Genomic DNA, 23,952 nt, shown 5'->3' on the forward strand with positions numbered 1-23,952 from the left:
TAATTCTTTTTACTGCTACTCTTGATTCTCTACACTGTTACATTTATATTTTGTTGTTTCATTTTTGCTAAACCCTTTGGTTGGTGGACTTTCTCTCCAAGCCAATTTTTTTTGTTTCCAATGTTTTAAGTTCTGAATTATATGAGTTGGGGCCCTTTCGCAATTAACATAATAAAAAACATAATGTCGATGTAAAGTTTTCACAAATGAATATGTGTAATCTTAATTTTTTTTTTATGACAAAGAGAATAATATAAACAGGACAATTTCCCCAAAGAAGAATGCATAATCTAAAACAATTATTTATTTAAGTGATAAGAAGGATATTGCGAAAAGAATGATTTCATAAATGATACACATTCGATCTTAAAAAAATTAAAATTATTTTGTTTTAAAGATTTTGTTACTTGATGCAGAAATGTGTTATGCTAGTTGTGATGGTTGCTAATAAGATCAAGAGAAATAAGAAGTGGAAGGACTTTGCTATGATGGGGAGTGGAAGGACGAAGGCGGAGATAAACATCAACCTGCTTCCATGGGAGGAGGAAGTAAATGACATGATGGATAGTTGGGGCTATTTGCGTTAGTGCCCTTGTAGTTTCATTGGTTGCTATTTATTCCTAGGTGCTTTGTTAATTCTTTTTACTGCTACGCTTGATTCACTGAACTATTACGTTTATATTTTTTTGTTTCATTTTGGCTAAACTCTTTGGTTGGTTGGATCTCTCGAAGCCCATTTTTTTGTTTGGATGTTTTACGTGTTGAATTGTATGGGTTGGGGATCTTCCCCACAACATAATAAAAAGAATAATGTGTATATAAAGATTTCACAAATGAAACATGTGTAATCTTAAAAAAAGTTTTTTTTAATCAGAAAGAGCATAATATAAATAGGAAAAATTCCCAAACAAAGCATGTGTAATCTAAAACATTTCTTTATATTAGTTCCAACTTGGCAGGAACTAAGCTATAGTGGACCTCTTGTTTACAACCATCCTTAACTATTGAAGGATCTTGGATAGTCAATATATACTAATAAAATGAAATTTTTTTATGTAAACATGCTCCTTTCCTATGCTCCCTTTAGATCTCAAAGACCATTAAATCAAAATTCCTTTTAACTAGTAGATCTTGTAATGGCTAAATATCATTGGATTATCGAGATTGACTTTTAGGAAATAATTTTTTAATTAGAAGCAAAAGAAATTATGTGCGTTTCAAGCATCATCTAATTATGACATCAAATTATTGGAAGCCAAACACTTTAATTAAAAGAGCATATCTACCTAGATGCCAAGAAAATCATGAAGAGCAAGTGACCATGAATATGAATTTGGAGTTTGGGATATGTGCAAAAGGGCAAATATTTAACACTTTCACAAGGATTAAAACATAAAGGAATGAGAGAAGGTTATATTGTGATATCTCAAATTGGTAATCTAGATAGAGTTCCTTGAAAAAGATATATGAATAAAAAACAAGGATGGTAAAGGTGCAAGACATGCGCCCTAGTTGAATTATCTCTTGTTGATTATTGATGTTTAAGGCTTCAAAATGTTGTGAAGAGTTAGAAAGTTGGATTATATCTTTAGTATTTATCTTAATGAGAGTGAAAATAATGTTGATGTAAAGATTTTGCAAATGAAAGATGTGTATTTGTAAAAAAAATGTTAACGAGTATAATATAGTTAGGACAATTTCACAAATGAAGCATGTGTAATCTAAAATATTTCTTTATTTTAGTGATAAGAAACATAATGGGAAAAGAATGATTTCATAAATGATACACATGCAATCTTTAATAAAATATTTATTTTGATGTTAAAATTTCACAAATGAAACATGTGTAATCTTGAAAAAAATGGTTATTTTGATGACACAAAGTATATAAATAGGACAATTTTACAAATGAAGCACGTGTAATCTAAAACATTTCTTTACTTTAGTGATAAGAAGCATAATGTGAAAAGAATAATTTCAAAAATGACACAAATACAAATTTTAAAAAATTATTTATTCTGATGTGAAGACTTTACAAATGAAACATGTGCAATCTTCTAAAAAATATTTATTTTGACGATAGAGCACATAATAGAAATAGATTAATTTCACAAATAAAACATGTGTAATATAAAATATTTATTTATTTTAGTGATAAGAAACATAACGTTGAAAAAAATGATTTCATAAATGATACACATGCAATCTTTAAAAAATATTTATATTTCGATAATAAACATGTGGAATCTGAAATATTTTTTATTTCAATGTTAGAGACAATAATTTCAAAAACAAAACGTGTAATTAATGTTAGAGAGCATATGCTGTTTGAATATTTGATCGTAGGTAACAAACAAATTAAATATGCTATATAAACAAACAAATTGAATGTACTATATATGCAGAGTTTTTATTGACTATTTGATCGTAGGTAACAAACAGATTAAATATGCTATATAAACAAACAAATTGAATATACTATATATGCAGAGTTTTTATTGACCGTCTAATATAATAATAGAAGTACAATCTTTAATGGCAGAATAAAGTAAGCATGGTTGAATATGCAGGCTCAGACAAATAATTTTGAAAAGTCAGAAGATTTTGGTCTGTTCTTTTGTACCACTCATCATTTTTCTCTATAAAGAGTGTGGCAACAAACAAGGATTCCATGAAATAAACAAACAAACATTGCTTGCACACTAAATCTTGCAATGGCTCTTGTCTCCATTTTCCCTTCTGATTTGAGCTTGTGCCATAGTCTCAAACCTTACCCTCCCCAGTCCCACAATCTTCAGCTTTGCAATAAAGCAGTGCCATTAATACAAAGAAATAAGCTTAACCCTATCATCAATCAGGCTTTATCTATAGCTGAAATCCCATTGAGGCGCACTGGTAAACATTATCCCAACTTGTGGGGCGATGGTTTTATCCAGTCTATTCCAAAGTGTCCTTATGAGGCAAGCTAGTTTATATTTTCTACTGATATATTTGTTTCATACAGTTTATAGATTTTGAAATTGATTAAATTATTGGCATTCCAAAATTCACTTTAGGGTTTTGAGTTTGGACACGTTCATCAATGATTTTTTTAATTTGAGCTTGCCAATTGTAACTTTTTAGTACAAAAATATAAAATGCGAAGTATATTGTTGTTGGGATTTCACAAGCTGAAAGTTTTGGGAATCTTATTAGCGAGATCAAAGACATGTTCAATGAATCACATGCAGATAATGCTTCCTGAATTCTTGTCTTGGTGGATAATATCGAACGTCTTGGAATAGATCGACATTTCCAAAAGGAAATCAAACATGCCCTTGATTTTGTTTACAGGTTTTTTTTATACATCTTATAGTACTATATATTATCATAAGACAATATGCCATCAATATGTATATAATAGTTTTGAAGGGAATACAACAGGTATTGGGGCAAATGCCAAAGAGATCTCAACACCATGACCTTGGGCTTTCGAATTATTAGACTCCATAGATATCCTGTTTCTCTAGGTATAATCTATGTTTTAAGTGTAAATTCCTCAATAGTTTTGATATATGTCTGATTGTGAAAATATAAAACATTTTGACTTATTTCTAATCTGATTTTTGGGTTCACTTGATATTTCTATATTTACCAATAGAATATTGTGGAATATATAATGGTAGGATTAATGTTGGGACACTTTAGAAAAACAAATGGGCAGTTCTTGTGCTCCACTACTCAAACAGAGGAGGAGAAAATTTTGGACGAGGCTAAGGAAATCTCTACTGCATATTTAAATCAAGGTATGGAGAAGAGTGTGATCAACTCCAACCTTTTACAAGAGGTAAGCTTAAAAAGACTAGAAGATTGATGCCTCTATGAAGTGCACATGCTTTTACCATAAAACTTGTTCATTTCTTATATATATTATATCATACAAACTCCTTTGTTTATATTGTAATAATACCATTGTTTTATGCAGATATCATTCAATCTGGAGTATGGCTGGTACACCAATCTGCACAGATTGGAAGCAAAGAAATATATTCAAATTTACGGAGAAAATAATTTGTGGGCTAGGTAGTTGCAACACCTTTTATATAGTATTACATAAATAAATTTTCTATTCGTGTCTTTGCAATGTCATTTTACCTTTGAATTGAATATATATATCAAAAAGTTTAACTAAGATAATTGTCATTTTAGGACGGTGGACAATGACAAACTTTTATCTTTAGCTAAAATGTATTTCGACAATCAATGGGTTTTGAGCTCTGCTAGGGTTTGAGGTTGCATATTACGTCTTCCTTGTTTTAGATAACATTCACTGCGAGATTTTTTGTGTTTATTATGGCTCCGACCAACTTTAGCCCAATAGTTGATGCTGGTGCTGGAGCTACTGCAATGGACCCTCATGGAACCCCCAAACAAACGCCCTCACAAATTTATTTTGAAAGTGTTTCACGAGGTATGTCCTCGCCTGATGTTGTACTTCCTATTCAAAATTTTAATAATGCCTGTGATTGGCTTGAAAAATATACTTTGATAGGATACTTTGTGGGTAGGATCCCTCTTGAAAGCATGCTTCGTGATTGGGTTGCCAAAGCATGGTCTCCTCATGGAGTTTGGCTTGATGGCGTCCAAAGTCTCACGAAAGGTTTTTTTTTATTTCGCTTTCCAAACCCTTCCCATGTAGAGGCTATTCTCTCCCATGGGCCGTAGATTGTTAGGTCATCCCTCCTAGTTTTTCAGCATTGGTCTCACAAATTTTTTGTCTCAGATGACAAAAAGTTGTGAGTTCCAGTCTAGGTTGAGTTCCTTGGTGTTCCTTTGCCCTATTTCCCTTTCATGCAAATCATTGCTCAGTCTGTTGGCAAAGTTGTTTGCCTCGAGCCAGACCATTTTTTTAATGCTCGCCCTCAAAAGAGGGTATGTGTTGAGGTTGACCTTTCTCATGACCTGAAAGAAACTGTTGATATTCAAGTGGGAGGCAACACCTTCACCTAGAAGGTGTTTTATCTGAACCTACACAACACTTGTTATCGGTGCCAGTCGACGAATCATAAGATCAGGGATTGTCCCTTGGCAACTCCAAAATTAAAACCCCTTGTTAAGGAGTTTGGCTCTCGACCTATGGAGGGACCCAAGAAGGATGAATGGACCATTGTTGTTTGTAAAGGTAAAAAACTCTGCTGTTTCTGCCCAAAAGACTCTCATTGGTTCCAGTTATCAACTGACAATGAATCCTCCTTTATAGTCTCCGTCCTCCCTGACAGTTTCTACTCAGTTTCAAACCCTGATCAATAGGGGAAGGCCTCTTTTGAGGGTGCTACTCACCCTCCTTGGGTGCGCACTCCTCAGGCTGTGTCTGTGATTTCTACTCTACACTCTCTACGCTTCTCTCGCAACCCTTTTGGGCGTGTTGAGATTGTAGATGGTGGTTCAGAAAAATGACGAGTTATCTCCAATGGGGACCCATATTTTTTGTGCAATAGCTTCTCCTCTCTTGGGGACAAGGAATATATGTTGGTTTTGTCATGAGTTACATCTCATGGAATGTTCAAGGTCTCACAAACCTCACCAAAAAATATTCTATTCGTGATGTTCATCAACGTATTGTAGGCTTGGATGTTCTTTGCCTCTAGGAAGTTAAGATTGCAGGTTTCATGCTCAATGCTGTATGTCGTGTTATTTGGCCTGATAGCCTTTTTTTTGCTTCCCAACATGAAGCTAGTCAAGGTGGAGTTGCTACTCTCATTTCCCCTCTGTGGTGCTCTACAGTTATTTCTCATGGCTTTGATCCTATGCAGTGCGTCATTTGGGTTTTGCTTTCAATCGATAATCATTCCATTGGGATCGTTAATATTTATGCTCCCAATGATTTGGTTGAAAGATCATACCTCTGGCAATAGATCACGGACAATCTGCCACCTGCCACTTGGGTCATGTGTGGGGACTTCAATATGGTTGAGGTGGCTTCCGATAAGGATGGATTTTTGCCTTTCCACTAGACAACTGTTGAGCGGGAAGCCTGGTACTATATGCGCAATAAATTGGGTCTTTTTAACCCCAACACCAACCATCACCATCCTATTGGGGTCTGACACACTTGGTCTAATTTCAGAGCTAGCTCTAACATAATTCTTAAAAGGCTTGATCGTGCTATGATATCTGCACAATATTTTTTCTCTTTTTCTGAAGATCATTATCTTCCCGTCACTCCTCTTGTTGATGTGACACTGTCAGACCACTTCACTATAAAGTTTAGCATTGAATGGCATATAGCTAGGCAACTGTTGGCATTATGTGAATTGGTATGTGGACATGATGACATTGTATGTTGTCATTGATGTCAATATGCTGAAGAGAAGAGAACCGGTATATGTGAGAACTGATATAACACTGTGAACCGACATTTGTGCCAAAGTGAAGTGGTGTGTTTGTTTAAGGTGAACCCACATGTGGTTATGGGAACTAGCACATGGAAGCTTTGTATGACTATCTCTTGGTAGTCTCAACTTCAGGGTTTCCGGTTAAAGTGCCTCAATCCTGTGTAGCTCAACCGGTGACTTTGTGTGATGAGTTAGTAGTGTAATGAAGAATAGATAGTGTTGCCACCTCAGCCTTGTGTGCGTGAAGGATCTTGCATGAAGGAGATTGTTCCTATCTACCTCGGGAATGTGCAAAGTCTGTAAATGGTGATAACGCGTGATGGGTTATCAGGCACCATCAAATCGGTGGAAAACAAATGATGGAGAACATCTTGAGATTGGTTCAAGACTCCCGCATTTAATACAATGTGCTCAACGGTCAAGATTGAACCGTTTGAATTGCTTAACCTAACAGGTTTAGGGTTTAGGGTTTATGCTACCAACCTATCTGTTTCCTATAAGGTCGATGTTGTGTTTCTTTCTGAGGTTGTTGGCAAAAGTTGTGTGTGTGTATCCAAGAGAAGAGATACGTGATTCTTGTCAGACCGGAAGAGAGAAGTGATACCTACAGTGTGTAAGTGCATAAGGTGAAGAGGAGCTAAAGCGGATCTGCATTGGCATTGAGTGCTATTACCAGATCATTGTAATACCTGTTGATCTCTAACCACTTCAACAGTTGGAAAATCCCTTAACAGGGTAGATTTAATCGGCTTACTGTAAATCCTTTAACAGGGTGACTCAAAACCATTGAGTTCTTGAAATCCTCTAGCAAGGTAACCTCTAACAAGGTTTAACCCTTAACTGGGTATTCTAGCCATCCCTTAACTGGGTGATCCCTAACAGGATTGGTTCCTAACAGAACTTGTTATAACAGTCTTTAACCAGACAAGGCTCCTAACAGAGCGGACTTCTAAAGAGTTCAAAAACAAGCTTGTGGGTATTCATCCCCACCGTGGTTTTTCCCAGTTGGGTTTCCATGCGAAAAATATGTGTGCCATATGTGATGTCTTTTTCATGTGATGAGATGTTGTTTTCTATCAAGTGGTGAATCATGTTGATCTAGCTGTTTATATATATATATCCTTGATGGTAGATTACCTATTCATACACTAGGGTGAAATGAAAATGAAGTATTAGATTGTATGAGAAGATAAGTGTGAACTGGTTTATGCTTGGCTCAGTTACTCTGGGTTTTGCCGGTTGTACTCTGTTTAAGACCGGTGTTACTATTTGTCTCCCTTAGCACAGTGTCTGCTAACAAACCAGTTTAGGATTGTGTTTTTGTCTATACTGAATCACCCCCCCTCTCAATACTAGTTTCGTACTATCCATTCATCATTGAGTTATCAATTGGTATCAGAGCGTCCTCCAGGTCCTCTGTGTTATAAGCTTAACCACTTGAGGTAAAGATCCCAGTCTAATGATGAAGAGGGAAGGTCCAAAGTTCAACAAAGAAAATTTCAATATATGGAAAGACAGAATGAAGATATACATCAGAAGCATGGGTGCTCAACACTGGAGCTATGTTGAGAATGCCTATGTTGCCCCTACCGGTACTCTCACTGATGACCAAAAGAGAGAGATGCAAGAGAATGGGCAAGTCATGGAAGCCCTAATTAGTAGTTTATCTGACATAGAGTTTATTGATGTCCAAGATAAGGTAAATCCCAAAGAGGTATGGGATACTCTTGAAAATATCTATGGCGGTGATGAGCATGTAAAACAAGCTAAGGAAGAAAGCCTTAGAGGGAAGTTTGAAGACATGCGGATGGTTGAAGGTGAGACCATTCAATAGTATGGAATAAGAATCAAAACCGTTGTTGGAGATATCAAGAGTGCAGGTGGTAAAATGGAAGATTCCACTGTGGTAAGCAAAGTCCTGAGATCCTTATTACCGGTCTATGCAATAAGGGTTGCTGCTATTTAGGAGTTGAGATCAATAGACAAGACTAAGGTATCCCTAGATTCCATCATTGTAAAGTTGATAGCCTATGAGCTAAATAGTTTTGATGGCAGTGTTCAAAAGACTAAATAAGATTTTAAAGCTTTTGCTGTACCATCAAGAAAAGGAAAAGAAGCTAGCACTAGTGGTGAACCAAGACAGAGAAGAGAAATGGATGATGAGGAGATTCTGATGGCATTTGAAGCTCTTCTTGCCAAGAAAATTCCTAAAGGAACCGACAAATACAAAGGTAAGCTCCCTTTGAAATTATTTTCTTGTAATCGGATAGGACATATTGTTGTAAACTATCCTAATGGTGACAACAAGGACAAACCAGAAAGCTTCAAGAAATTCAAAGGAGGAAACCAGAGAAACTGTTTTGTGGCAGTTGATGAAGGTGTCACAAATGAGGAATCAGAGGATGAAGAAAATGAAGATATTGTGTTTGTTGCTGTCAAGGAAGATGTGTTAGACAAGAAGGCTCTTGTCTTCCGCTTTGATAATTCCAATGAGTGGATTATTGACAGTGGTTGTTCTCACCATATGACTGGTGACCGGAGCAAGTTTCTATCCTTGGAAGAGTATGATGGTGGTGTGGTTCACTTTGGTAATGATGCACCATGTATGGTCAAAGGCAGAGGGTCCATCTCTCTGAATGGAAAGAGTAGTGCTGACAATGTGTATTGGGTTGATGGTCTCAGACACAACCTTCTGAGTGTTGCCCGGCTGAATGACAATGGTCTCACTCTAGAATTCAAGAATGGAGTGTGCAGAATCAAAGGAAAGAATGGTGAATTGGTGGCCATCGGCATGCAGACCAAAGGTAACCTATTTCAACTGAATGCAAATATAAGTACATGTCTTATGGCTAAATTTGATGATAGTTGGATATGGCATAAGAGACTCTGCCATGTAAACTTTGATAATATTGTGAAGGCCAGTAAGATCAAGGCAGTTAGAGGGTTTCCGGTGCTAAGAAAACTAGATAATACCTTGTGCAGAGAGTGTCAATTGGGAAAAATGTCTTCCTCAACCTTTAAAGGTAAACCTTTCACTGCTGACAATTTGCTTGATCTTGTGCATACTGATTTGTGTGGTCCTATGAAAACTAGGAGTGTGCAGGGTGATAGGTACTTCATGATTCTCACTGATGATTGCTCAAGAATGATGTGGGTCACATTCTTGAAAGATAAGTCTGAAGCTTTTTTAAAGTTCAAAGCCTTCAGAGAATTAGTGGAGAAGGAAAATGGTAAAAGGATCAAGTGCCTGAGAACTGATCAAGGAGGGGAATTCACTTCTGGTGAATTCAACAAGTACTGTGAAGAACATGGCATCAAGAGGCAACTGTCTGCCCCCCGAACTCCATAGCAGAATGGCCTAGTAGAGAGGAATAACCAGGCAGTGGTTGAAGTAGCTAGAACTATGTTGATTCAAGGAAAGGTAGCTCACACCTTTTGGAGAGAAGTAGTGAGCACTGCAGTCTACACAATGAACTGGGTACTCATTAAGAAAGGTAAGGATAAAACTCCTTATGAGTATTGGACTGGTAAGACACCTGTGGTTAGCTACTTTAGAGTGTTTGGTAGCAAATGTTACATCAAGAGGAGCGAACACCAGAGCAAATTTGATGTGAAATGTGATGAGGGAATATTCCTAGGGTATTCCACCAAGAGCAAAGCTCTCAAGTGTTTCAATAATAGGACTCAGAGAATTATGGAAAGCATCAATGTAAGAGTTGATGAAACCTCTAAGAAAACTGAGGAAACCGACAGTGAGCAAGCGGTAAATGAACCAGTTGTAACCTTTTGGGAACCGGTTGTCAGTCAACTGAGTACCAGTAACGGTGTTCCTACATTGGTAGATGCAGATGCTGACACTGATGGAGATGAGGATGAAGAAGAAAAGCAAGAGGAATCTATCAAGACCATTCCTCAGTATGTCAAGCTGAATCATGATTTTAAGCAGATCATAGGAGATAAGGATGCAGGAATTCTTACAAGAAGAAAGGTCAGAGAAAACTCATGTATGATCTCTGAATTTGAGCCTAAATCATTCAAAGAGGCACATAAAGATGAAGACTAGATCAAGGCAATGGAAGAGGAATTTGACTAGATAGAGAAAAATGGTACATGGTCTTTGGTACCTAGACCGGAGCATAAAAATGTCATTGGTACAAAATGGGTTTTTAGAAATAAGCTGAATGAGGATGGCACAATGATTAGAAACAAAGCCAGACTGGTGTGCAAATGATATGCCCAAGAAGAAGGAGAAGACTATGGAGAAACCTTTGCTCCTATAGCCAGATTAGAAGGAGTTCGTATGCTTCTTGCATATGCAGCTTTTAAAGGATTAAAAGTATATCAAATGGATGTAAAATCTGCATTCCTAAATGGTGTACTTGAAGAGGAGGTGTATATAGAGCAACCAGATGGGTTTTCCCTATCTGAAGACAATGACATGGTATGTAGGTTACGTAAAGCCTTATATGGTCTAAAGCAGGCATCTAAAACATGGTATGAATGCCTACACTCCCATCTTGTGAAGATTGGATTTGAGAGAACAAATGAAGATAGAAATATCTACTTGAAGTCTAAAGGAGATCAAATCCTGATCTGTGAGGTATTTGTTGATGACATTATCTTTGGTAGAGATGACAAGATGAGTCATGAGTTTGTAGATGAGATGAAGAAAGAGTTTGAGATGTCACTCATAGGGGAGATTAAGTTCTTCATTGGATTGCAGATTTAGCAGATGAAAGATGGAATCTTTATCACTCAGTCCAAGTATGTCAAAGAGGTATTGAAGACCTTTGGCATGGAAGATAGCAAACCGGTTGGTACACTGATGGTGACCGGTTGTAAACTATCCAAAGAGGATGACTCAGCATTGGTTGATGAGAAGGAATACCGATCAATGATTGGTAAGTTGCATTATGTAGTGCATAGCAGACCGGATATTGCACATGCAGTTGGCATTACTGCAAGATTCCAAAAAAGCCCAAGAGAATCCCACTTGGTTGCAGTCAAGCGAATTCTTAGATATCTGAAGGGAACTATTGACTATGGGTTATGGTATCCATACAATAGTGATTTTAATCTGAAAGTGTTTACAGATGCTGATTGGGCTGGTAATGTAGATGACCGGAAGAGCACAACTGGTGGTGCATTCTTTCTCGGTGGTAGACTGGTCTCATGGATGAGTAAGAAGCAGAGTTGTATCTCTTAGTCTACAGCGGAAGCAAAGTATGTTGCAACTTTCATGAACTGCACTCAAACAATTTGGATGAAGCATGTGTTGAATGGATTCAAAGTTCCTGTATTTGAACCGGTAAGTATATTTTGTGACAATACTAGTGCAATTAACATCTCCAAGAATCCGGTTTTACATTCTAGAACCAAGCACTTTGGGCTTAAGTATCATTTCTTGAGGGAAAAGGTTCAGAACAAAGAGATTGCATTGGAACACATTTCCAGTAAGGAGCAGTTAGCAGACATATTCAACAAGCCTCTCCCAAAGGCTACATTTATGTACTTAAGAGGTGAATTAGGGGTGCTGCCTCTTCAGGAGGTAAACTAAAGGTATATGCTCCACATCAGTCAAGTATTGCATAGTCAAATTCTTTTTAGATTGATGTGTTGAAGGATGTTACTCCTTAGGGGGAGTAGCATAATGGAATAAGGAAGCTTGTGCCTACACTTTGACATTGTTGTCAAAGGGGGAGAAGAAGAGAAGCAGAGAAGATATCTACAAAAGTTGGGGGAGAAGATGTGAAGAAGAGAGATATCTTTGTGTAGTCACATAAATCTGTCCAATTTAATTAATGAATATTTCCTATTTATTTGATTAAAAATCCACTAGCCATCAGTTAACTAAATTAACATTGAATTAATTCATCTTCAAACATTCTCCTATTAATTAAATAAATTATTCAATTTATTTTAATTAATTCATTATACCAAATTCACAAATCAATTAAATGAATAAATCATATTTATTTCATTTAATCCCCTATTCATCTTTTAAATAAATTAAAATCAAACATTTATTTAAATCATTTATCCCCCCACTTGCATTTTCCTACAAATGCAACTTGCACACATTTATTGAAATAAATTAATTTATTTTAAATAAAAATCCTATTTTCCCTCACCCACCAAATCCACTTGCATTCCTAAACTCCTTCTAGATTCTTCTAACCCCTTCCTAATTAACCTAATCCATCCCCTAATTATTGTCACATTCCTAAGCAACTTGGAGTCACTTCTCAAAGACTTCAAAGTCTTTGAAAAACATTTAATGCTTTGTGTGTTCAACAATTTAACTTCCAAAGTCTTCCAAAACCACTAATGGCTCTTACATGACCATTAATGGCTCTTACATAACCATTTATGGTTATTTCAACTTGCACTCATGTGTCTCCTCAAGCATTTATTGCTTTGACCATGGTTATCTCTTTTGCCTTTGCACAAGAGTTTATACATTGGATAAAAGCTTTATTCTTTGAATAAAGAATTTATTCACTCTGTTGGTGTAAATAAATATTCATTTTGGATATTATTACACTTACTTAAGTTAACTTAGGATAATGCATCTCTTCGTAGTTTGGATTTGAGACACTTAGGGAAGTGTGCACATAGGGATAGAGCTTGTAGGAGAAATTCCACCTTTTGTGGTCTTATTTTGCTGTTACACTCCACATTCGGTGGGTCATCCACCTCTTGTGGAATATTATATTATTTCTCCTACCTACCCCTAGTATTTTTTACCTACCCTTGTTTCTCATTGAGCCACATGTCATATTTGTGTGCTCATACATCCATATGGCCTTGCCTATATAAGCAGACCTATATTCATTGTATTAAAGGAATCTAGTTGATCATTTTGCATATTGATGAGAATACAGTTTGTTCTTGTCATTCTATTGTTTCTTTTGTGCTTTCCATTGCCTCTTGATCCTGGCAAAATCCCACATGGTATTAGAGCCATTAGAGTGCCATTGGTTTGCCAATTGAGAAAATTTTGGGTTTTGCATTTTGGAGCTTTCTATTGCAGGTTATTATTGGAGCTTGTTGGGTCAGATCTGAGGTCACCATTGGATTGAGGAGGTTTGAGAAAGTAAGAATTGCCTTTTATTTCGTCCAAATCCGACATCCGAGGCCAAATCTAGAGCCGTTTGAAGGTGGAGGGTGGTGACTTGTCCCGATAGCGATCTACAATTTTAGAGCATTTTTGGTCAAATCCGTCATCGCCATTGCGCTCAAAAGGCCCAAAAACCCCAAGATCGACTATCAATTCGTCGAAATTGGCCTCCATTACTCCAAGTTGAAAAAATCTCCCCTCCCAGCCCGCCGTACGGACTTGCAGGTACAGGTCTGAAATTTTTTTATTTTTTTTCTGTTTTTTATTTTTGGAAAATTAAATTAAAAAAATAAAAAAATTTATTTTTTAGGGGGGGCGTTGTTTTTGGTTTTCGTTTTTTAAAAAATCCGAAAAAAAAAAAGGAAAATAAATTTGGGGGGGGGGCTCTTTATTGGCCCGCAGGCCACCTGCGGCTCGCAGGGGTACCTATAGGTACCGCAGGCAACCTGTGGCTTGCAGGTGTACCTACGGTGACTGCAGGCCACCTGCGGCCCCGCAGGCCCTGCAGTACCGCAGAGTACCTGCGGGTCCCGCAGGTAGTCCCTGCGTGTACCGTAGGCTACCTGCAGGTAGTTTTTTTCGTAATTTTTTTTTTTTTAAAATAACTTTTTTTCTTATTTATTTTAAATAAGTTTTTTTAATAATTAAAAAAATAAACTTTTTAATAAAAGTTTTTTTTCTTTAATAAATTATTATCAAAGTTTTTTTTAATATAATAAAAAAAAAATGACTAGCCTTTTTTTGTTTTTTCTTTATTTTTTAATAAAGTTTTTTTTGCATAATAATTGTTTTTATTTAGATTTTTAAAATCTTTTAAAAATACAAACATCTTTTTAATAAGTCAAATTGGGAACACTTTTTTTTGTCACTTCACACCTGTCTTGCAGTGCTTCCAACCGACAGTCAAGGGGGGGGGGGGGTTGATTTGCTCCTTTATATCTCTTGGCCACATCCCAATCGGAGGCGTCTTTTTCTGCAGTATACTATAGGGCTTCTTGGTGGCATCATCTTCATGTTTCTAGATTTGCACTATCATGTTGTATGCTCTTGCATGAGCAATGTTGTACTCGCACTATCATAAAGTGCCACACCTCTTTGTATCTTGTCATTATTGACATATTTGATGTAATCCTCTTGTACACGTAGATTAGGAATATCTTGTGAGACTTGGTGCATGGCTCCAGTTGAGACTTAGATTGTACACATTTGTGCATGGCTCCCATGAGACTTGGATTGTACTGGTATTTCTGCTATTTCTGAGTATCCAGATGATGCTCACATCAGGTTGTCTCCATGCCTGATCTTCTTTTTGTTGTAGCGAGTGATTCATCGTCATCGACTTGGTACCTGGTTTTGTCACACTTTGACATTATTGGTGCAGCATTGGCTCTCTTTCTTCCTTATGGGGAGGTATTTTGGTCATCATCATTGGACCATCTTTGCAGGAGATTCGACATTGAGGGGGGGCTTCATGGTTCTTCTTCTCTCTTATGGGGGGGACATAGTTTGTTCTTCTCATTCATCATTGAGAGCATTGTGTGCTTTCATCATCTCTCTTTTGGGGGAGGGTTTTTTCCCATTGGGTTTTTCTCTCTTTCCCCGCTTTATGGGAGATTGCATTTGCATTTGTACATGGGTACCTAACATGGCCTTGTAGCCAGGACCCATCTTGCATTGCTTAGTTGCATTGTTGACTTGAGTCTTCATTCCCCTAAGTTGCACTTAAGGGGGGGTGTTGGTGTAAATAAATATTCATTTTGGATATTATTACACTTACTTAAGTTAACTTAGGCTAATGCATCTCTTCGTAGTTTGGATTTGAGACACTTAGGGAAGTGTGCACATAGGGATAGAGCTTGTAGGAGAAATTCCACCTTTTGTGGTCTTATTTTGTTGTTACACTCCACATTCGGTGGGTCATCCACCTTTTGTGGAATATTATATTATTTCTCCTACCTACCCCTAGTATTTCTTACCTACCCTTGTTTCTCATTGAGCCACATGTCATATTTGTGTGCTCATACATCCATATGGCCTTGCCTATATAAGCAGACCTATATTCATTGTATTAAAGGAATCTAGTTGATCATTTTGCATATTGATGAGAATACAGTTTGTTCTTGTCATTCTATTGTCTCTTTTGTTCTTTCCATTGTCTCTTGATCTTGGCAAAATCCCACACACTCAACTCAACCTTGACTCTAACCCCCAAGTTAACTCCCAGGTCATGTCAAGTATTTAATGCTTATTCCCTCTCCTCTCCACCTATCTCACATTGACACTTGTCAACCCGGGATTGGGTTGAAAGCCCTCACATGGATTGAATTTCATTCAATCTTGACCTTTGTTGAGATTACTCAATCTCAACCATCCATTGCTCCATTTTTCCTATAAATAGAGCCCATTTCTTCATACTCCAGATCCTGAAAACTTGCATGCATCTAGCTTATAGTAAAATCTAGAGAGCATTTAGCATAAATCACTAATATATTGTTATCTTGGACTAAAATAAATCTTAGTTCTTTGTCATAATATGTTTAATTAGTTTGTTTTACACTTGCATAGCATAAGCTTGAGATCATCTACAATCTTGAATCTCCATAAGCATCCATAGTGCAAAAAGATGCTGAGAGCTACACTATTTTGGAACTTGGAGAGGAGTGGAACAAAGGAGAAAGAGCTAAGAACATGTTAAGAGGCATTTGGAGATGCCTTATTATATTTGTGTCATTTGTTAAATATGTTAGCATGATCTTAGTATCTCTTCTGATATGCTTGCTTAGATTAGTTTTTTGTTGAATAATACTAACGATTTCTTGTGTGTTTTTGTGTGTTATATGACTATAGGTTCCAGTCTAACCTTTGGGTATTTTGTAGAGCATCACTTTTTATATTGCCATCAATGCCAAAGGGGGAGATTGCTAGCATTATGTGAACCGATATGTGGACATGATGACATTGTATGTTGTCAATATGCTGAAGAGAAGAGAATCGGTATATGTGAGAACCGGTATAACACTGTGAACCGACATTTGTGCCAAAGTGAAGCGGTGTGTCTATTTAAGGTGAACCGACATGTGGTTATGGGAACTAGCACATGGAAGCTTTGTATGACTATTGGTTGGTAGTCTCAACTTCAGGGTTTTTGGTTAAAGTGCCACAAGCTTGTGTGGCTCAACCGGTGACTTTGTGTGATGAGTTAGTAGTGTAACGAAGAACAGATCGTGTTGCCAAGTCAGCCTTGTGCACGTGGAGGATCTTGCATGGAGGAGATTATTCCTATCTACCTCGGGAATGTGCAAAGTCTGTAAAAGGTGATAACGCGTGATGGGTTATCATCCGCCATCAAATTGGTGGAAAATGAATGATGGAGAACATCTTGAGATTGGTTCAAGACTGCTGCAATTAATACAATGTGATCAACGGTTAGGATTGAACCATTTGAATTGCTTAACCTAACAAGTTTAGGGTTTAGAGTTTATGCTACCGACCTATCTGTTTCCTATAAGGTCGATGTTGTGTTTCTTTTTGAGGTTGTTGGAAAAAGTTGTGTGTGTGTATCCAAGAGAAGAGATACGTGATTCTTGCCAGACTAGAAGAGAGAAGCGATACCTATAGAGTGTAAGTGTAGAAGGTGAAGAGGAGCTAAATCGGATCTGCATTGGCATTGAGTGCCGTTACCAGATCATTGTAATACCTGTTGATCTCTAACCACTTCAACAGTTGGAAAATCCCTTAACAGGGTAGCTTTAACTGGCTTACTGTAAATCCTTTAATAGGGTGACTCAAAACCATTGAGTTCTTGAAATCCTCTAACAAGGTAACCTCTAACAGGGTTTAACCCTTAACCGGGTATTCTAGCCATCCCTTAACTAGGTGATCTCTAACACGATCAGTTCCTAACAGAACCTGTTGTATCAGTCTTTAATTGGACAAGGCTCCTAACAGAGCGTACTTGTAAAGAGTTCAAAAACAAGCTTGTGGGTATTCATCCCCACTGTGGTTTTTCCCAGTTGGGTTTCCACTGGAAAAATATGTGTGTTATATGTGATTTCTTTTTCATGTGATGATATGTTGTTTTCTTTCAAGTGGTGAATCATGTTGATCTAGCTATTTATATATATCCTTGATGGTAGATTACGTGTTCATACGCTAGGGTGAAATGAAAATGAAGTAGTAGATTGTATGAGTAGGTAAGCATCAACCGGTTTATGCTTGTCTCAGTTACTCTAGGTTTTGCCAGTTGTACTCTATTTAAGACCGGTGTTACTGTTTGTCTCCCTAAGCACAGTGTTTGCTGACAAACTAGTTTAGGGTTGTGTTTTTGTCTGTACTGATTCACCCCCCCCTCTCAGTACCAGTTTGGTACTATCCATTCATAATTGAGTTATCAGCAACGTCCTTTCAAAACGCAGTTCTACCTCAACATGTCTCTCCTGCACCATCTATCCACGATGGCCCATATTCAATGAGTTTGGAATTTAGAGCCAAGGCCCCATGATCACACTGGTTGGATTGTGTGGTGGCATGACACCATTTCCCACTTTGTGAGGTTTCTGCGTATTTATGGTAGGCAACTCACCATCTACTGGAGGTAGTTGTATGATGTGACCACCGAAGCTCTATGTGCTACTACAAAATCTTTGGCCTTGAATCCCTTTAATTCTACCCTACAACTCCATTTAGCCCAGCTCCGCCATTAGAAACAAGTTGTTGATAGTCACTCTACTAGAGGAACTCAAATCAAAGCCAGGTTGCACTGGCTCAAGGTGGGCAATAGGGATTCTAAGGAATTCTTCCTGGCTCTACGTGCCCATCATACCTTTGTAGGGATTAAGAAAATAAAAGAGGGACAAGCTCTTCTCACCGAATTGCCTAACATATTGCAAGCCTTTGTCTGTCATTATGAGAAGGTGTTCAGAGCGCAAGGAGATTCTCCGGCCAGAACCCAAGTCTTGCAAGATTTCTTAGCCATTGTTCCCAAATGTCTCTTTGTCTCTCAATAAGCCTTTTGTGATCTCTTACTGACCATTGATGATCTGAAGGAAGCCTCTTTTTCTATGGCAGATGACAAAGCCTCGGGCTGTGATGGCTTCCCTTGTGAATTCTACAAAGCTCTTTGGCCTTGTGTTGGTCTTGATCTTCATAAGGTCTATCTAGAAGCTTTTCATTCCCGCTCCTTGGGGAAAATGATTAACCAAGGAAACATCAAGTTTATCCCTAAGGCTGGGGACCCTAAAGACATTTGAAATTGGTAGCCGATTACCTTTCTTAATGTCCCTTATAAGATCATTGCCAAAGCTTTGGCTCTCAAGATTCGCCATCTCCTATCACTTATTGTCTATTCGGAATAGACTAGATTTATTAAATCTAGGTTTATTCTGGATAATATTATTGTTGTTTGGGAAGGAATGGACTGGGCCAGACATTCTGAACAACGGGTAATATTTGTCAGGATTGACTTCGCTAAAGCATATGATCGCATTGAGTGGCCTTTTATCTTGGCTATGCTCAAAGTCCTTGACTTTGGTCCTCGATTCATCCACTCTATTCAGATATTATTCAGAGATGCCTTGACTTGCATCACCATTAATGGCCGATAGTCTGAAGCTTTTGGCCTTTTTAGATCCATTTTCTAGGGTTGTCCTCTAGCTCCTACTTTATAAGTTCTTGCAATGGAAGGGTTTGATTACTTTCTTGCTAATGCTATCGCTGTTGGGTGTGTCCATGGTATCTCCCTACCCGAGTCACCTTCTCAACTTGTCAATGGCCACTTTGCGATGATTCCTTTCTCACTCTCATTGAGGACAAATATAATGTGTTGGCCGCTCTTCAGTGTCTAAACACTTTTTGTTGGCTTCTGGTTCGGCCATTCAATGGCACAAGACACAATGCTATAGGCAGTCTTTTCTTCCCACCCTACCTTGGATCCTTCATTATGACTGGAAATGGCTTCAGCATGGCAAAATATTTCTCTTTCTGGGCATTTCTTTTTCCTTCCAATCTTCTCATTCAGATCTTTGGAATGTGGTTTTAGCCAGAATTGAGAAAAAGTTTGCCTACTGGATCACCAAGCTTCTCTCTTTGGTTGGTAAATTCCAAGTTTTCTCCAAAGTGTTGGCCGCCACCCATGTCTACTACTCCTCATGTTGGGATCCTTCTAAGGCCTCTTACATGAAATTGGAAAGACTTCTGAGGGCCTTTCTTTGGGCCTCTAGGTCTGACCATCATGGTTTTCATAGGGTTGCTTGGAAATACTACTATCTTCCCAAGGAATCCGAGGGCTCAGCCTTATTTCTACTCAGAACCAAGGGCTGGCCTTATGTGCTAAGTGGGTTATCAGAGCCTTATCTGGTGATGAGGCCTGGAAAATTCTTCTCTGACATTGCATTTCTTTAGGCTTTCCTTCCAAAACGCCAACCTGGAAGGGGATTGGCTTGCAAACCCTGCTCACTATGAAAGACCCTGTTTAGATAAAAGGTACTTTTATGGTCAAAAGTATCTGGCATGCTTGGGAAGCTATCAAGCCTTGGCTTCAATGGGCCGACGATGGCTTTCAGGATGACTTATCCATGAATCAACACAACCTCTGGTGGTCACCTCTTTTTTAGGTGCAAGGGTTACCTCTAGCCAAAATCCAGGGTGTTAGTGCTCTGCGCTTTCACAAATGTGGCATTAGAACACCTAAGGATCTATTTTCCATAACTTCTATGAGCTTTCAGTCTTGGGAGGACCTCCAGGTCCAATTTCGCCTATCTCGAGCAGATCGATAGACTTACGACCTTCTAGTCTCAGCTCTTCCCTCAAATTTACTTCATAAGCTCGGTATTTGGTCTGTTAGACCTTGGTGGAAAGACTAGAAGTGGTATCCTTGGACTCCTTTCACCAACTACAAACCCAAAATGGGTTATCTCTGGTTGGTTCCTCATTTGCCTATGGTTCATACCCTTAATCAATGATGACACTTGCAGTCTTCTCAGACTTTATGGAGATTCAGGTTTTTTGTTGTCTGGTCCACCATCACTGAACCCAAGATTGCACACTTTGCTTGGTGTGTACTCTTTCAAGGATTTCCTTTGGGTTCCAAACTCAAGCATTTGAGAGTTCCTGATCCCCGATGCCCTTTTTGTGGTCATCCAGAAACTTTTATGCACATATTTTGGTTCTGTAGAAGAGCTCAACTGTATTGGAGATGGATTCATGACTTCTTTCAGCCTTTTCAGCCTGAGCCATTTTCCTGGCACGTGGCTCTTTTGGGTGATTTTCCTAGAATCCCCTATAAATTCTCCCAGACATGGCATGCTTTCAGAATGAAGATCCTATACACTCTTTGGAAGGATAGAAATGTTGTTATTTTTTCTCACAACTGTTTGGATATTAATGTTTCTCTTTATCCTAAAGCTTGCATTTGTAACAATGTTTTAATGCAGATTCAGGTACAAGCTGACAAGGTGGCCCTAGAGGTGGCCCACCTTCAGGAGTTCCTCCAGCACTGGGGCAATGGCCCTTGTGCGATTTCTTTGGTACTATCGGACTCTGTTTGTGTTGACCATACTCTGCCCCATGGCCGCCACCGCGCTCGCAGCTCCTCTGCCCACCGCTGTCAGACCCTGTCATCCCAGCCTCCCCACCACCCATTGGGCAGGAGAGATGATGCTTGGTGATGCCACTCAGCTTCTCCACCACGTCAAGGATCTGCCTCGGGGTGGCCCTCTTCTGCTCCTGTGACTTTTTTTCCTGTTGCTGATGGTTCTAGGTGGCCCTCTACCACCAATTCAAAGTTTCCTCGCCTGGCTTTGGTGATCTCGCCTCCTAGGCAGGAGGAAGGAGAAATTGAAAAAGATCCAGAATATGGGTGGTCTGTGCTGGACTTGACTCCTAGCCTTGCTGATGTATGGGACAAAAAAGATGATCCTGATTCTCCTTCCTCAGCTGCCACTGCTTTGGCTTCCTGAGGAAGTTTTTTGATGAATAGCTTGTTTTTTTGTTTTCAGTCGCTGGCCAAGTGACTCTCGTGGGGTGATCTTGTATCCCCTAGCCTTTTTTTGTGAATATGTACCTTAATATTTTTAATTAATAGAGAAGGCCTATTCATAAAAAAAAATGTATTTCGACGCGATTGAATCATTGCATCAGGAAGAGCTTAAAGCTTACTCTAGGTGAGTTATTCGAGATAAATATTAGTTTTTATAAAGAAGATTTTTCTTGTTAGTTTTGGGTAATTGAGGTTTTATGCGATTTATTATTAATTGGACATTGTATCTCATCAGATGGTGGATGGAGTCTCGTTTGTCTGAATTGAAATTTGATCATCATTGTCATGTAGAATATTTTTTATGGCATGTATAATTTGTGAGGATGAGAGGTATTCCACATTTAGGTTTGGCCTAGCAAAGTTCTCTGCGATTACAACATATTTAGATGATATATACAACACATATGGAAAAATTGATGAGTTGAAACTGCTCACAGAGGCCATTAAGAAGTAAGTGTTAAATCATAGTTTGTGTAGTTATATCTAATAATACATTTATATGTGATTATACTAATCATAGTCTTCTATGTGTCTCTTAGGTGGGATCCAACTTCTATAGACAGCCTTCCTGAATATATTAAAATTGTATATATGGAATTGTATGACACTGTCAATGAAATGGATCGAGAAGTTGAATTGATTCAAGGCCGAAGCACTTTCATCCCCTCTAAAGATGCTGTATGAATATGATTTTTGTTATTTTAGAATGAAATTTATGTTTTCATAAAATAAATGTTTTATTTATGCTATTGTTTTTCTTAAAATATTATCAAATTTACTTAATGCTTTGAAATTTTCTTGTGGTGTTTGTATACTTATTAAAGTTATAAATCTTTGGAGAATTACAATGGGCCTAAATTTAGTTTTGTACTTTCTAATACAACCATATGTATATTGTTGTTTCTGATTCAAGCCTATTTCTTGTTTATGTAGTGGGAAGCTTATATAGATGCAATGATGCAAGAAGTTGAGTGGCTTACTAAAAGGCATATGCCAAATTTGGTAGAACACATTGGGAATGGAAAAGTTAGTTCAGGGACTCGTGCAACTACTTTGCAACCTATATTAACAATAGATGGGATTATTTCAAAAACCATTCTTCAAAAAATTGGCTATCTATCAAGGTTCAATGATATTTTATGCTTGAGCCTTCGATTAAGAGGTGAAATAAAATCATTCAAGGTATGTTATAATGTTTATTAATGATATTCTATGTATACTAATAAAAAGTAAAAAAATGAGTTTAATGTAAGAAATGGCTTATTTATTTGATTATGAACTTCAATCCTTTGTTGTGAAGGGTGAGGTTGATCAAGGAGAAACAAATTCATCCATAGCATGCTACATGAGAGATAATCCAAGATCTATAGAAGAGGATGCACTAAATTATGTAGAGAGTTTATTAGATGAACAAATCAAAGAATTAAATTGGGAGTACTTGAAAAATGATAGTGTTCCAACTTCTAGCAAGGATTACGCTTATGACATCACAAGAGGTTCAATAAGGATTACGCTTATGGCATCACAAGAGAAATAGTTTTAGTATTTCGAATGAAGACATACAAAATCATGTAATTCAAATCCTTATTGAACCTATAACCATGTAACCATTAATATAGTTTTACAATGTATACATTAATAAACAAATCTTTTTTATTGAATTAAGAGATATTTTATAATGTTTAATTTATGCTCAAATTTCATTAAAAAATGAGAGTTTATTTCTAATGATAGTCTATATAATGGTTCTAAGGAGAATTTTATTGATCCATGTTAAAATTTTATAGTATACTTAGGAAAATATTTTTCTTTGGTTACAAATCAAGATTATGTAATCCCTAATAGAACTAATTTATACTAGGAAAGTTCTTTAATGGGATATTTTGGTGTATTCAGAAAATCCTATTCAATCCTTTGAGTAAATACAATTATTGTATAATCTTGTGTAAAATTTTAATTGCATTTTGTAACTTTAAGAGAATAAAATCCCTTTCATATAAATATAGGATAGTTAAATGAATAAATATCACATATATGCTACATATAATTAATTAATAATAGATGATAATTGATAATTTAAAACATTATATTAAGAATTAAACAAAAAAGGATAATAAATTCATCTATTGAAATTATGATGAAGAATAAGCTATGGTTTTTCTTAGAATTTAATCATTTATGATGACACCATAAATCATATACAACAATAATATCACACAATTTTTTTTATATATAGTCATTGGAAGAAATTAAAGGCTACAAGGTCGCCTACTATTCAAGCAACCAAATATTGTTGTAACTAATTTTTGGGTCATCACATCACCTTACTAGTTGATATACGAAAACTCAATGAATTTTTGTGTTAATGCCCCATGGTGCAAGTCAAATATAATATAATAAAATTGAACATCAATCAAATAAAA

The 23,952-nt window shown here is 37.2% G+C and overlaps 1 pseudogene; it reads left to right on the forward strand.

The window, feature by feature from the left end:
* Positions 1-2,714: 2,714 nt before the first annotated feature.
* Positions 2,715-23,136, forward strand: LOC131051806 (alpha pinene synthase, chloroplastic-like; annotated as a pseudogene).
* The last annotated feature ends 816 nt before the right edge of the window (positions 23,137-23,952 follow it).

The sequence above is a fragment of the Cryptomeria japonica genome, chromosome 1 (assembly GCF_030272615.1).
Source record: "Cryptomeria japonica chromosome 1, Sugi_1.0, whole genome shotgun sequence".
NCBI lineage: Eukaryota > Viridiplantae > Streptophyta > Pinopsida > Cupressales > Cupressaceae > Cryptomeria > Cryptomeria japonica.